This window comes from Procambarus clarkii, chromosome 27 (assembly GCF_040958095.1).
Source record: "Procambarus clarkii isolate CNS0578487 chromosome 27, FALCON_Pclarkii_2.0, whole genome shotgun sequence".
NCBI classification, from domain to species: domain Eukaryota; kingdom Metazoa; phylum Arthropoda; class Malacostraca; order Decapoda; family Cambaridae; genus Procambarus; species Procambarus clarkii.
The window spans coordinates 5,024,771-5,037,340 of NC_091176.1; the positions used below are offsets into that span (position 1 = coordinate 5,024,771).

At 45.3% G+C, this 12,570-nt stretch overlaps 1 protein-coding gene across 6 annotated transcripts in view; it reads left to right on the top strand.

Annotated features, from left to right (window-relative positions):
- LOC138369274 (REST corepressor 1-like) overlaps positions 1 to 12,570 on the top strand; it is a 164,766-nt gene that overhangs the window by 5,921 nt on the left and 146,275 nt on the right. The gene's annotated exons all lie outside the window — the stretch shown is intronic.

Below are 12,570 nucleotides of genomic sequence, written 5' to 3' on the forward strand. Positions count from 1 at the left end.
GTGTTCCCTGACCACAGGAAAAAATAACAAAAAGTCATAGGTAACACATTTTGGCCGCAATAGGCCGAGGAAGTCTGGCAAAATGTAGGCGGTGACAGAGCAAGCGTCGGAGGCGGTCGGCTCCACCAGAGATGTCAGACGGGAGTTGCCACAAATATATTACTATCTAATTATTTCAATGTCTCTGACTGATTTTTTCTTAGTTTTTTTGCAGTAATATTATTCAATAGTGTGTAGTGTGATATATAATAAAATGTGTGAATGATCGCTATACTCAAAAGTACAGTATGGTGTGCATATTAGTGATTCAATTATTATGTTCATAAAATAATAAGCAAATAGTTGTACTGTTGTTATGCTATATATACAGGTTATATATAAGTCTCTGCATGTTTTGTTCATCATAATGAACCGCTAAGTTGGTATGGCAAGTCAAAACAATAAGGAGTGGTCACTTTTCTCGGATTTTTTTATATCCAGCCTCAGAACTGGGATGGGGATCGCCGGTGCGAGGGGTCTGGGGCTCCCCCTTCCCCCTCCCGGGTAGGGGGGGAGCTGCGCAAACAAAATAATAACGAGTGGTCACCACATACTAGTCAACAAATGCCACCTCCTTCCCTCCCTCACCACCTCATTTGCCAACATTCCTCCCACCATATTGTTGTTGCTTTTATTCACTATATACTGACATTATATATAAGTATTTATATGTTTTGTTCATAACTGTACAACTAAGCTGGTATGATGAGTTCAGACAATAACTGAAGTCACCACACAGTCAGCTGATGCTCCCTTCCTCTCTCCCAGACACACTAACATTCCTTCTCCAACCATACTGTTTGTGGTGTTATTACACTATATACACACATTATATATAAGTATCTACATATTTTATTCACTATAATTGTACAACTAAGTTGGAATGGTGTCCAAAGAGCATAGTGGCCACCTTACACAGCCTGTCAAGTCTTGCAGACGATGCCACCTCCCTCACCAAAATGGCTCCTCTCAACGTACTCTTTTTGCTGTTATTACACTAATACACACATTATATATAAGTATCTACATATGTGTTCACCATAGCGAACCACTAAGTAGGTATGGTGAGTCTAGACAATAAAAGGTGGCTACACAGAGTCGGCAGACCATGCTACCTAGCTACCTCCCTCACCAAGATTACTCCTTCCAACATACTATGCACAGTGCTAATTATCACCACAATCCTGCTAATATCAGAATCCTGGTCATTTTTATCAGTCGGGGTCTTCTGTAATACTATTATCACTAAATAATAGCAGTTGCATATATATATTTTGACATGTTTAGGCGATGCTGTGGTCACAAGCTGAACAGCAGTGCTACCTTGAGGTTACCTTGAGGTGCTTCCAGGGCTTAGCATCCTCGCGGCCCAGTCATCGACCAGGCCTCCTGGTTGCTGGACTGATCAACCAGGCTGTTGGACGCGGCTGCTCGCAGCCTGACGTATGAGTCACAGCCTGGTTGATCAAGTATTCTTTGGAGTTGTTTGTCAAGTTCTCTCTTGAACACTGTGAGGGGTTGGCCAGTTATGCCCCTTATGTGTAGTGGAAGCATGTTGAACAGTCTCGGGCCTCTGATGTTGATAGAGTTCTCTCTCAGAGTACCTGTTGCACCTCTGCTTTTCAACGGGGGTATTCTGTACATCCTGCCATGTCTTCTGGTCTCCTGTGATGTTATTTCTGTGTGCAGGTTTGGGGCCAGCCCCTCAATTATTTTCCACGTATAGATTATTATGTATCTCTCCCGCCTGCGCTCAAGGGAATACAGATTTAGGCTCTTTAGTCGGTCCCAGTAGTTTAGATGTTTTACCGAGTGGATTCTAGCAGTAAAGGATCTCTGCACGCTCTCCAGGTCAGCAATTTCTCCAGCTTTTTCTTTCAATTTCTCCAGCACTCCAGCCAGGAGGAGCCAGACCGGCTCCTCCAGAACTCCAGAGTTCTAGGGAGCCAGTCGGCCGAGCGGACAGTATGCTGGACTTGTGATCCTGGGTTCGATCCCAGGCGCCGGCGAGAAACAATGGGCAGAGTTTCTTTCACCCTATGCCCCTGTTACCTAGCAGTAAAATAGGTACCTGGGTGTTAGTCAGCTGTCACGGGCTGCTTCCTGTGGGTGGAGGCCTAGTCGAGGACCGGGCCGCGGAGACACTAAAAAGCCCCGAAATCATCTCAAGATAACCTCAAGATAAGCTTTGAAAGGGGCTGTCATTGTGCAGCATTACTCCACTCTAGAGAGCACAAGCGTTTTGAAAAGTATCATCATTGGTACAGCATTTCTAGTGTGAAAAGTTCTTGTTATCCAACCTGTCATTTTTCTTGCAGTTGTGACAGCTACTTTATTGTGTTCTTTAAAGGTAAGGTCTTCTGCCGTGCTGTTAGCTTATGCTGTCTGCGCCAGCCTTGGTGGCTCACTCAGTACTGAGGCTCTCACACCCAAGAATGTTGCCCACAATTTTTTTCTGGGGGGAGCCCCTACGGCTCCCTGGAGCTTTCCAGGCTGATAAGGATAGTCCTAACTTTTGGCATCAGTTGATGTGGGTGGAGTTCTAGGGCAACCAACGACCACGAGCCAGAACCTGGCCCCCTCGGAGAGGCACGAGTAGCAATGGCCCATAGAATGCATATATGATTTTGGAGCATTCTATATCTGCCATTGACCGGGACAGGCACCCAGAAAGGAAGGCTCCAAAAAACAAACCCCTATTCTGGTTAAAAACAACGAAAATAGACAAACGAGTGGACAGAACTCCCCAATTGAAAACAAGCAAACAAGCATGCTGTGACATGAGCCGTGCCGCAAGTATGCGCAGATTCCCCCCTCCCCGGGAGGAGGAAGGGGAAGCCCCAGACCCCCACGCCAGCGGGCCACCCTGCAGTTCCTCGGCTGATGGGATACGGCTTGGTCGTTGTGGCTCTAGCTCCAGATTCTTGTTGCACAGCACTGAACCCAGTGCTGTGCCTGAGTGTGCGAGCTGGGAGTAATCTTCACAGGTACTCGGGCTGCATGTGCTTAGGGTCATCTTTCCTGAGTGCCCTGTAAGTACCGCCTTAGAGGCTTGGGGTTACCTTCCACAAGTCACCTTGGGTCTACCTCTGTTGGTCTTATGCTGCATGGCGATTGACCATCCTGAGTGTTTTGGGGGGTTTCCTCCCTAGTTTGCTTTGGGGTAGGTGGTAGTTTTTGCACTGGTAGGGCCGTGGGATACTGCTTTGCTAGTTTGCACCTATAACAGCGGCCGGCTCTGTTCCCTCCGTGTGCACTGTCCTCTTGAATAGTTTTTTTTTTGTTTTTGCTTGGTGGAGGGGGGGTTCTCCCTTGGTGTTCCTTACCCCTTTATATTAGGGTTGTTTGTGTTTGGTGGTACCCCCTGCTTCGTCCTCGTGAGTGGACACGTCCCGGGAGTGCAGCATTAGCAGTGTTGATTGGTAGCTGGGCGCCGGTTAGCAGTACACCTTGCCTGAGTTCACCCTTAGCAGACCCAGTCTAGGGGCTCTGGGAAACCCCACGGGGCACTCGGGTTCGATGGATGTGACTCGATGATTTGGTTTGGTTCCATGTCCCTGTGGGTCCTTCGATTCCCTCCTTCCGGAGGTTTTCGGCTTCCCGCGTCTCTCCGGTTGAGGTGCGAGCGGCTATTGCAGCTTACCTCCTGCGCGACTCGGAGTATGCCGCTATAATTGATCCGTCTTCCTTCAGGTTTGCGTCTTCGTCTCTATACTGTACTGGGTTTGTTATGAGATTCCAGAGTCATCCTGGCTTGCGGGCTGTCCTCTGTTTTTGATGTATGCTTGGGGCACCTTCTGTCGTACCTGCACGCTTGAGGGGCGTGAGGCGTTGACTGTGGTCCAGGTTTCTCTGGGGGGTGATTTTGCACACCTTCATGAGTGCCTTTTCGCTCCGGCTTTTCTGCGGGATATTGGCGCAGTTCAGCTTCATGTGCAGGTTCTTTCCCTGTCGGCTGTGCTTGTGGCTGAGGACTTGTGCGCTCGAGACTCGTTGGCTTCGGTCCTGCATTTCTTACCCCTCCTTGAGCTGTCTTCCGACTGGCCTACGGAGGATGTAAAGGCGCTTGGGGCCGTTCCTGGTCTCCGTCATGAGGCAAATACGGTGTTTGCAGCCATAACGGAAACTTACACAAAGGACTATCATGATGGTGAAACATGGATCTCAGAGTACAATCTTTTCAGATGTGACAGGAAACACAGACTACAGGGTGGGGTCAGCCTGTACATCAAGGATAAACTCATCTGCACTTAGCTGCTAAACACCACAAACTTTATGGTGGAAGTACAGTACTGATAATCAAATTAGAGATCCTAAATGTAGTTATTGTCCTTGTACAGTATATAAGTCACCGGAGGCAAACCCTCAGCAGTTTAACGACCAACTAATGAAAATAGAACACTTCTTGGAAACCTCACACATTCAGCCCCAAACATCATCCTGCTTGGGTACTTCAACCTACAGCACCTGAAATGGAAGCACCTGGCTAATACAGTAATATCAGAAAGAATACCAGGAAGTAGCCTAAATGAACAGGCGCCAAATGACCTGCTACGGATGTGTGACAGGTTTGCCTTAAACCAGCAAGTAGTAGAACCAACTAGGAAGGAGAACACGCTGGACCTCATTTTCACCAATAATGTTGAATTGATCAGGAACATAATGATTACAAATACCTGTTACTCAGATCACAACTTAATTGAAGTTCTGACAAGCATAGGGATTGTGAAGAAGCCATAAACAGTACTGTATGTCTATGCACTCGGCTACCAGGCCCGGATTCTTGGAACTCCATATTCATCAAGAACTGTAAAAAAAACACTATCGCAGGCCCTTCACATTCTTTGGAGACTAAGCCTAGATACTGGCATTTTACAAAAATGCCAGTATCAAATGAGGCAAAAAATTACAGACCGATAGCACAAACATCGCACATCATAAAAATCTTTGAGAGAGTGCTAAGAAGTAAGATCACAAAATACATGGAATCACAGCATCTCCATAACCACCGGACAACATGGTTTCAGAACAGGGCGCTCTTGCCTGTCACAGTTGCCGGACCACTATGACATGGCATTAGACGCCATGGAAGACAAACAAAACGCTGATGTAATTTACACAGATTTCACAAAAGCCTTTGACAAATGTGACCATGGTGTTATTGCACATAAAATGCATTCAAAAGGAATTAGGGGAAAAATAGGCAGATAAATCTGCAATTTCATAACTAACAGAATCCATCCAATGTGTAATAGTCAACAAAATATAATCCAGTTCATAAACTGTGAAGAGCTCAGTCCCCCAGGGTACTGTGCTTGCTCCAGTACTTTTTCTCATCCTCATATCGGACAAGAGGACGCAATCTATAGCACTGTATCATCCATTGCAGATGACAATAGGATTTTCATGAGAGTAGGCAACATAGAGGACATGGCAAACCTCCAATCAGATGTAAATCAGGTCTTTCTATGGGCTACAGAAAATAATATGGTGTTTAACAAAGATAAGTTCCAGCTCATGCGCTACAGAAAAAATGAAAATTTAAAAACGGAAACCACATACAAAACTCGGGCAAATCATAACATAGAACGAAAAGGCAACGTAAAGGATTTGGGTGTACTCATGTTGGAAGACCTTACCTCTAAAGAACACAATAAAGTAGCCGTCACAACTGCAAGAAAAATGACAGGTTGGATAAAAAGGACCTTTCACACTAGAGATGCTATACCGATGATGATACTTTTTAAAATGCTAGTGCTCTCTAGAGTGGAGTACTGCAGCACAATGACAGCACCTTTCAAAGCTGGAGAAATTGCCGACCTGGAGAGCATGCAGAGATTCTTTACTGCTAGAATCCACTCAGTAAAACATTTAAACTACTGGGACCGGCTAAAGAGTCTAAATCTGTATTCCCTTAAGTGCAGGTGGGAGTGATACATAATAATTTACACATGGAAAATACTAGAGGGGCTGGTCCCAAACCTGCACACAGAAATAACATCACATGTGACCAGAAGGCATGGCAGGATGTGCAGAATACCCCCGTTGAAAAGCAGAGGTGCAACAGTTACTCTGAGGGAGAACTCTATCAACATTAGAGGCCTGAGACTGTTTAACACACTTCCACTACACATAAAGGGCATAACTGGCCAACCCCTCGCAGTGTTCAAGAGAGAACTTGACAAACACCTCCATAAATGAAAAATACAAAACAAATGGAACACATTTAACACAAAGAAAGATTGTCATAATGGAGCAGCCTACCTGACAAACACTGAACGAACCTTAATGGCATTTGTCCGTTTCCCAAATTGTTCAAATTGTTTTTTGTTTTTTTTCATTTTTTATTTAAAAAACATGGAACCACCTACCTGCCGAACACCGAACAAACATTTTTGACGTTTGTTCTGTTTTTCAAAATTCTTAATTATTTTTAGTTTTTTTTATTTAACAAGCATGGAGAAGCCTACCTGCCAAACACAGAACGAACCTTTTGCTATAAAACAAATGAAAAAAAATTAACAAATTTGAAGAAAGAAAAATGTCACAAGGGTTCAGTGTATGTAAGGTAGACTGCTCCATTATTTAAAACAATGAATATCATATTGATGTTTTTTGGTGGTAGAACGGATTAATTTGATTTTCACTATTGTCAATGAGGAAACCCCAGTTTTTTTTTTTTTTTTTTTTTGAGATATATACAAGAGTTGTTACATTCTTGTACAGCCACTAGTACGCGTAGCGTTTCGGGCAGGTCCCTGGAATACGATCCCCTGCCGTGAAGAATCGTTAACCCTTAACATGCTCGGGGTCTAATATCCTGCCATCCGCACAGGCGCATGTCATTTTGAAAAAAAAAAAATTTTTTTTTTTTTGCTAATCTGTTAAGTTCTGTTCACTGATCAAGGGAAAAATAAAAAAAAAATTCTATTGTACTTACTTTTGTTGCAATAGAGCCGAGAAGCTCGGTGATGACGTCACAATCAGCATGTTCGCTCATGCAGAAGGAGCCGGTCGGCCGAGCGGACAGCACGCTGGACTTGTGATCCTGTGGTCCTGGGTTCGATCCCAGGCGCCGGCGAGAAACAATGGGCAGAGTTTCTTTCACCCTATGCCCCTGTTACCTAGCAGTAAATTAGGTACCTGGGTGTTAGTCAGCTGTCACGGGCTGCTTCCTGGGGGTGGAGGCCTGGTCGAGGACCGGGCCGCAGGGACACTAAAGCCCCGAAATCATCTCAAGATAACCTCAAGAAGATAACCAGTACACGCCCGGGAGGTGTTGCGCGCGGTCCTCAAACAGCCAGAGTTGCCACAAATATATTTTCGCGCTATTTATTTACAATGTCTAAGCACATTTTATCTAATTTTTTTTCACTAATTGTGTTTCAAATACTGTTTGAACATATTTTGTATCAATAATTGTTGCATATTTGAGTATACACAGGCGCACACAAATGTTTTCAATTACGGCAATATAATATGTCATTACAGTCTATTATATTGTATGTTCTGCTTATATTTGTATATGTTTACACACACGCACACGCTATCTGCTTATATGTTTACATGTTTACACACTCGCACACGCAATACACACTTTGAAGCATACTTAGAAGATTTCTAGACTGTGGTAGTCATTGAAGCAGTCGACAGCACATAATGGGATACCACACGTTTCACACCATGTTTGCACAAGCTTCCGTTTCTTGTCTCTACGTGTCGTTGTTTTACACACCAAGCAATCACGTTGGGCTATTGCACGCTTCACACCAGGTGGCAAATACTTAAGTTTGTGTGCTAGGAAGCCTTCAGTGTGAGCGAGGCGTGGAGTACCAGCATGCTGCAACAGTGGGTTTATGATGGGCCGCTGAATACCTGGGACATCTTTTGCAAACTTTCCTAATAACTGTATTGCAGCATCAAATACAAAGTCACGGAAAGTGGGCTTACGTCCAGTTCTCACAAGGTACATGTTGAAACAGTTCAGCATGCTCATGTCCACAAGATGGAAGAACACTTTTTTCGTCCACCTACATGTCTTCCGCACACACTCTGCAGTGCCAATCATCATGTCTGATTTATCAATCAACCGCATGTTGATATTATAGTCTAAAACACAGTCTGGCTTATATAGTGGTGCGTTTGTTTTATGGCTCACTTTCCCATGTTCACCATTGTTCCATCATGAATTGTTGTCAACAAGTTCACCTCTCTTTTGTCTTTCCACCGAACTGACAGAATGTTATCACTTTTCCTTCTCTGACACTCACCAACTGCAATGTCGTTGTCAAACACAGGCATTTCCCTTCGTTGTGGCTTTACTGTACCAACCAATCCGGTTCTATTTTCTAGCAAGAACCGAGCTAGCAAGGGACTTGTATAGTAATTATCTGTGTATAAAATGTGTCCCTTGTTCATCCACGGAGCCATGATGGTCTTCACTACACTCCCCGAGAATCCATGTTCGTCGTTACCGGGAATGTCTACATCACTAGCCGAGTACAGAATCATGTGTAACACGTATCCTGTCTCACAATCACAAAGAACAAAAAATTTCAGGCCAAATCGGTTTCGTTTTGAGGGAATGTACTGTTTGAATGGAACACGTCCCTTGAAAAGTATGAGAGATTCATCAACCACCAGCTTCTGTGCTGGTACGTAAAAATCTCTGAATTTTCCAATAACATCGTTCATGTAGTGCCTCACTCGCCACAGTCTATCATCAGGTGTTCGGTCCTGAACACTTCCAAAATGTAGACACCTGAGGAGTATCTGAAACCTGTCTCGTGACATATATTTCCCGAATAAAGGTGTTGGTATTGTCTTGTCCTTGCTCCAATAGTCATTTATTGCATGTTTGTGACAGTGCTTCATCAACAAACAGAGTGCCAAAAACACATACATTTCCGCCACTGTGGTATTTTTCCAACGCTGCAGTCGTGAAAATTCTGTGATTTCCCTCTCAATCAGGTAAGCAGCATGCAGGTTCGTTTGGTGTACAATGTATTCCATGAGTGGTTCATCATAGAATGCTGTAAAATATTCCATGTCAGCCATGTCCTCACCTTGATTAGGGAAAAGGTTTGTAATCCCTACATCTTTATCGTCAAAGTGAGGAATATTAGGAATAAAATCGTCACCATCACTCCACTCAAGTACACCAGGCGTCCTGCGAGATGCAGAGGAAAGACGGCGAGGAAGCGATGCATACCGGCGACCAGGAGCTGAATACCGTCTGCGAGAAGCACGGCGGCTACGTGCACGTGAGGTGGGTGCACGTGAGGTGGGTGCACGTGAGGTGGGTGCACGTGAGGTGGGTGCACGTGAGGTGGGTGCACGTGAGGTGGATGCACTTGAGGTGGATGCACGTGAGGTGGATGCACGTGAGGTGGATGCACGTGAACACGAGGGTCTTGGTCCCTCATGTGGTGCCATGCGGTGGCGCTTGGCCGGGCGAGATGCTGCTGACGCGACAATTTTTCGCCCAGTTACACCACTGGTACCAGCCACAGGCTCAATAAAACTTTGATCTGAGTCACTAAACCCAGAAAAGGAGTCACCTCCCTCTGACTCGTCACCCTCAAACAGAAAATATCCACAGGAACTGTGAGGTCGTGGTAGAATTGGGGTAGAAAATGGGCGAGGAGGCATGGGAGAGCGTATAGGCCTCGCCATGGCATGGCGGTCATTCTCACTTTCACTGCTGCTGCTACTATCACCCGACAACTGTGTATAATCCTCATCGTTGTCTGAATCGTCAAACACACTTTCTTCACCTTCAGAGAATAATTCGTGGGCTATTTGCTCTGGGGTGAGGGACTGAGTGGTGCGTGCCCGTGAGGCGTTTGACCGTGCGCTCGCCATGGTGACTCTCGCTAAACTGAGGCCTCCCATGCCATCGGATCGTGAGCTGGAATTTTTTTCAAAATGGCCGCTGTTTACTAGAGCCCCTGGGCAGCGTATGGGACCCCCAGCTACACCGCGGGCCATTCAAATCGTGCGCGGTACCCATACACTTCATATGAAGTGAAGCGCAGTTGACTGGTAAAACGATTTACACTTCATATGAAGTGATGCGCACTTTAAGGGTTAAATATGATAAATCGTTAAATAAATATGTTAAATATAATAAATCGTTTTATATGACGTCCATTTACATTACGATCACGGTGCCGGAATGGATTCAATTCTTTATTCGAGGTTCCACTGTACAGTATAAGGAATGTTAAGTAACCTTAACCCTTAAACTGCGCTTCACGTCATATGACATGTTGAGTAACTTGCTATAAATTGCGCATCACATCATATGATATGTTGGAGTACTATGCAAGATTTAAACGGCCCGCGGATACACAGGGTTCACCTCACCTTCAACAGGGCTCGTGTAAACAGACACCATTAGTTTTTTAAATCATGGACCACATTCCCGGGTGTGAGATCCTCGGTACTGAGTGAGCCACCAAGGCTGGCGCACGTAGCATGAGCTCACAGTACTGCTGTTCAGCTTGTGACCACAGCATCGCTTAAAAATGCTATAATATATATATACATGCTATTATTTAGCGATAATAGTACAGTATTACAGAAGACCCCTGACTGATAAAAATTCTGATAATAGGATTCTGGTAATAGCAAGATTGTGATAATTTGCACTGTAGTGGGAGGAGTAATCTTGGTGGGGAGGGAGGTAGCATTGTCTGCTGACTGTGTGTGACCACCTTTTACTGTCTGGACTCACTATACCAGCTTAGTTGTTCGCTATGGTGAACAAAACATGCAGATACTTATATATAACGTCTGTCTATATTGTGAATAAAAGCAAAAATAGTATGGTGGGAGGAGAAGGGTGGAGAGTCAGGTGAGGTGAGGGAGGGAGCGAGTGATAGCCAGTGGTGGGCTGCCACTGGCTGCTACTGCCACTTAGCATACCAACTTAGTGGTTTGTTATGGTGAACACAAATGTAGATATAGTGGTACCTCAGAATATGAGCGCACCTGTTTACGAGTTTTTTGGATTACGAGCAGGATTTGGTCGGAAAATTTACATCGGAATACGAGCGTTGCTTTGGAATACGAGGGTGGTGTTACGCGTACAGGCAGACTAGCGCGTAGTGGCACGGCGATCGCGCCTCAGTTTACCAGGGCCTCGCGCCCAGTGACTATCCCGCCTGAATTCGTCTCGAGGATTTACAGTTTTTTGTTGGATTTTTGGCCGTTTGAGCATAAAAGTTGTTATTATATATATCTCGTCATGGGTCCCAAGAAAGCCAGTGGTAAGGTTCAACCTAAGAAAATAGTTGTGAGTAGAGGCAGTAGAGGATGTCCCTTCTTCATTAAGAAAATGTGTGAAGTATGGGAAGAACTGCAAAGTTTTGTTGAAAAAACTCGCCCAGATATAACTGTAGCAGGCCGTTGCATTGACCTTTTAAATGACAATGTGATGTCTTACTACAGATAAGTCTTAAAATGTAGGGAAAAAGAAGTGTCTTTAGACAGATTCTTAGTAAGAAAAGCAAGCAATGAGCCACAAGCTGGTCCTAGTGGTATGCAGGCAAAACGTGGCAGTGTGTGCACACCAGAGAAGTCCTCACTGCCTGATGTTATAATGGAAGGGAACTCTCCTTCCAAACAGTAACACCTCTCCTCCTCCCCCCCCCATCCCCCCATCCTCCTACCCCCCCTCCCCCCCTCCTCCTCCCCCCGTCCTCCTACCCCCCCTCCTCCTCCCCCCCTCCTCCTCCCCCCCTCCTCCCCCTCCCCTCCTCCTCCCCTCCTCCTCCCCCTCCCCCCTCCTCCCCCCCTCCTCCTCCTCCCCCCCCCTCCTCACCATCTTTCATACGCCTACAGCAGTCATCAGCAAGGGTAAGTAATAACTTGAACATAATTTTGTAGTGTAGATTTAGATGAATTAGGTATAAAATTTAGTTTGAAGTGAGGTTTTTGGGTAGTCAGGAACGGATTAATTCATTTCCCATTATTTCTTATGGGGAAATTAGCTTCGGTTTATGAGTTTCTGGATTACGATTTGTCTCCAGGAATGGATTAAACTCTTAAACCGAGGTACCCCTGTACTTATATATAACATGTATATATAGTGTAGTAACAGCAATAGGAGTGTGGGGAAGTAGCCATTTTGGTGAGGGAGGTGGCGACATCTGCATGATTTATGCTCGTGTAATATCTCGACCGTGCACCCCCCCCCCTACTACCACTGAAATAACCGTGCAATCTCCGCTCCTTATATGGTAATGAGGGATGCTCTACTGATCTACTGTAAGATGTTAACACTCGTGCCGTCATACGAGGATGTAAACCAGTAAACACAGAGAGACAGAGAAGAGAGAGAGGAGAGAGAGAGAGGGGGGGGGAGGGAGGGCGGAGCGGACAGCACGCTGGACTTGTGATCCTGTGGTCCTGGGTTCGATCCCTGACACCGGCGAGAAACAATGGGCAGAGTTTCTTTCACCCTATGCCCCTGTTACCTAGCAGTAAAATAGGTACCTGGGTGTTAGTCAGCAGTCACGGGCTGCT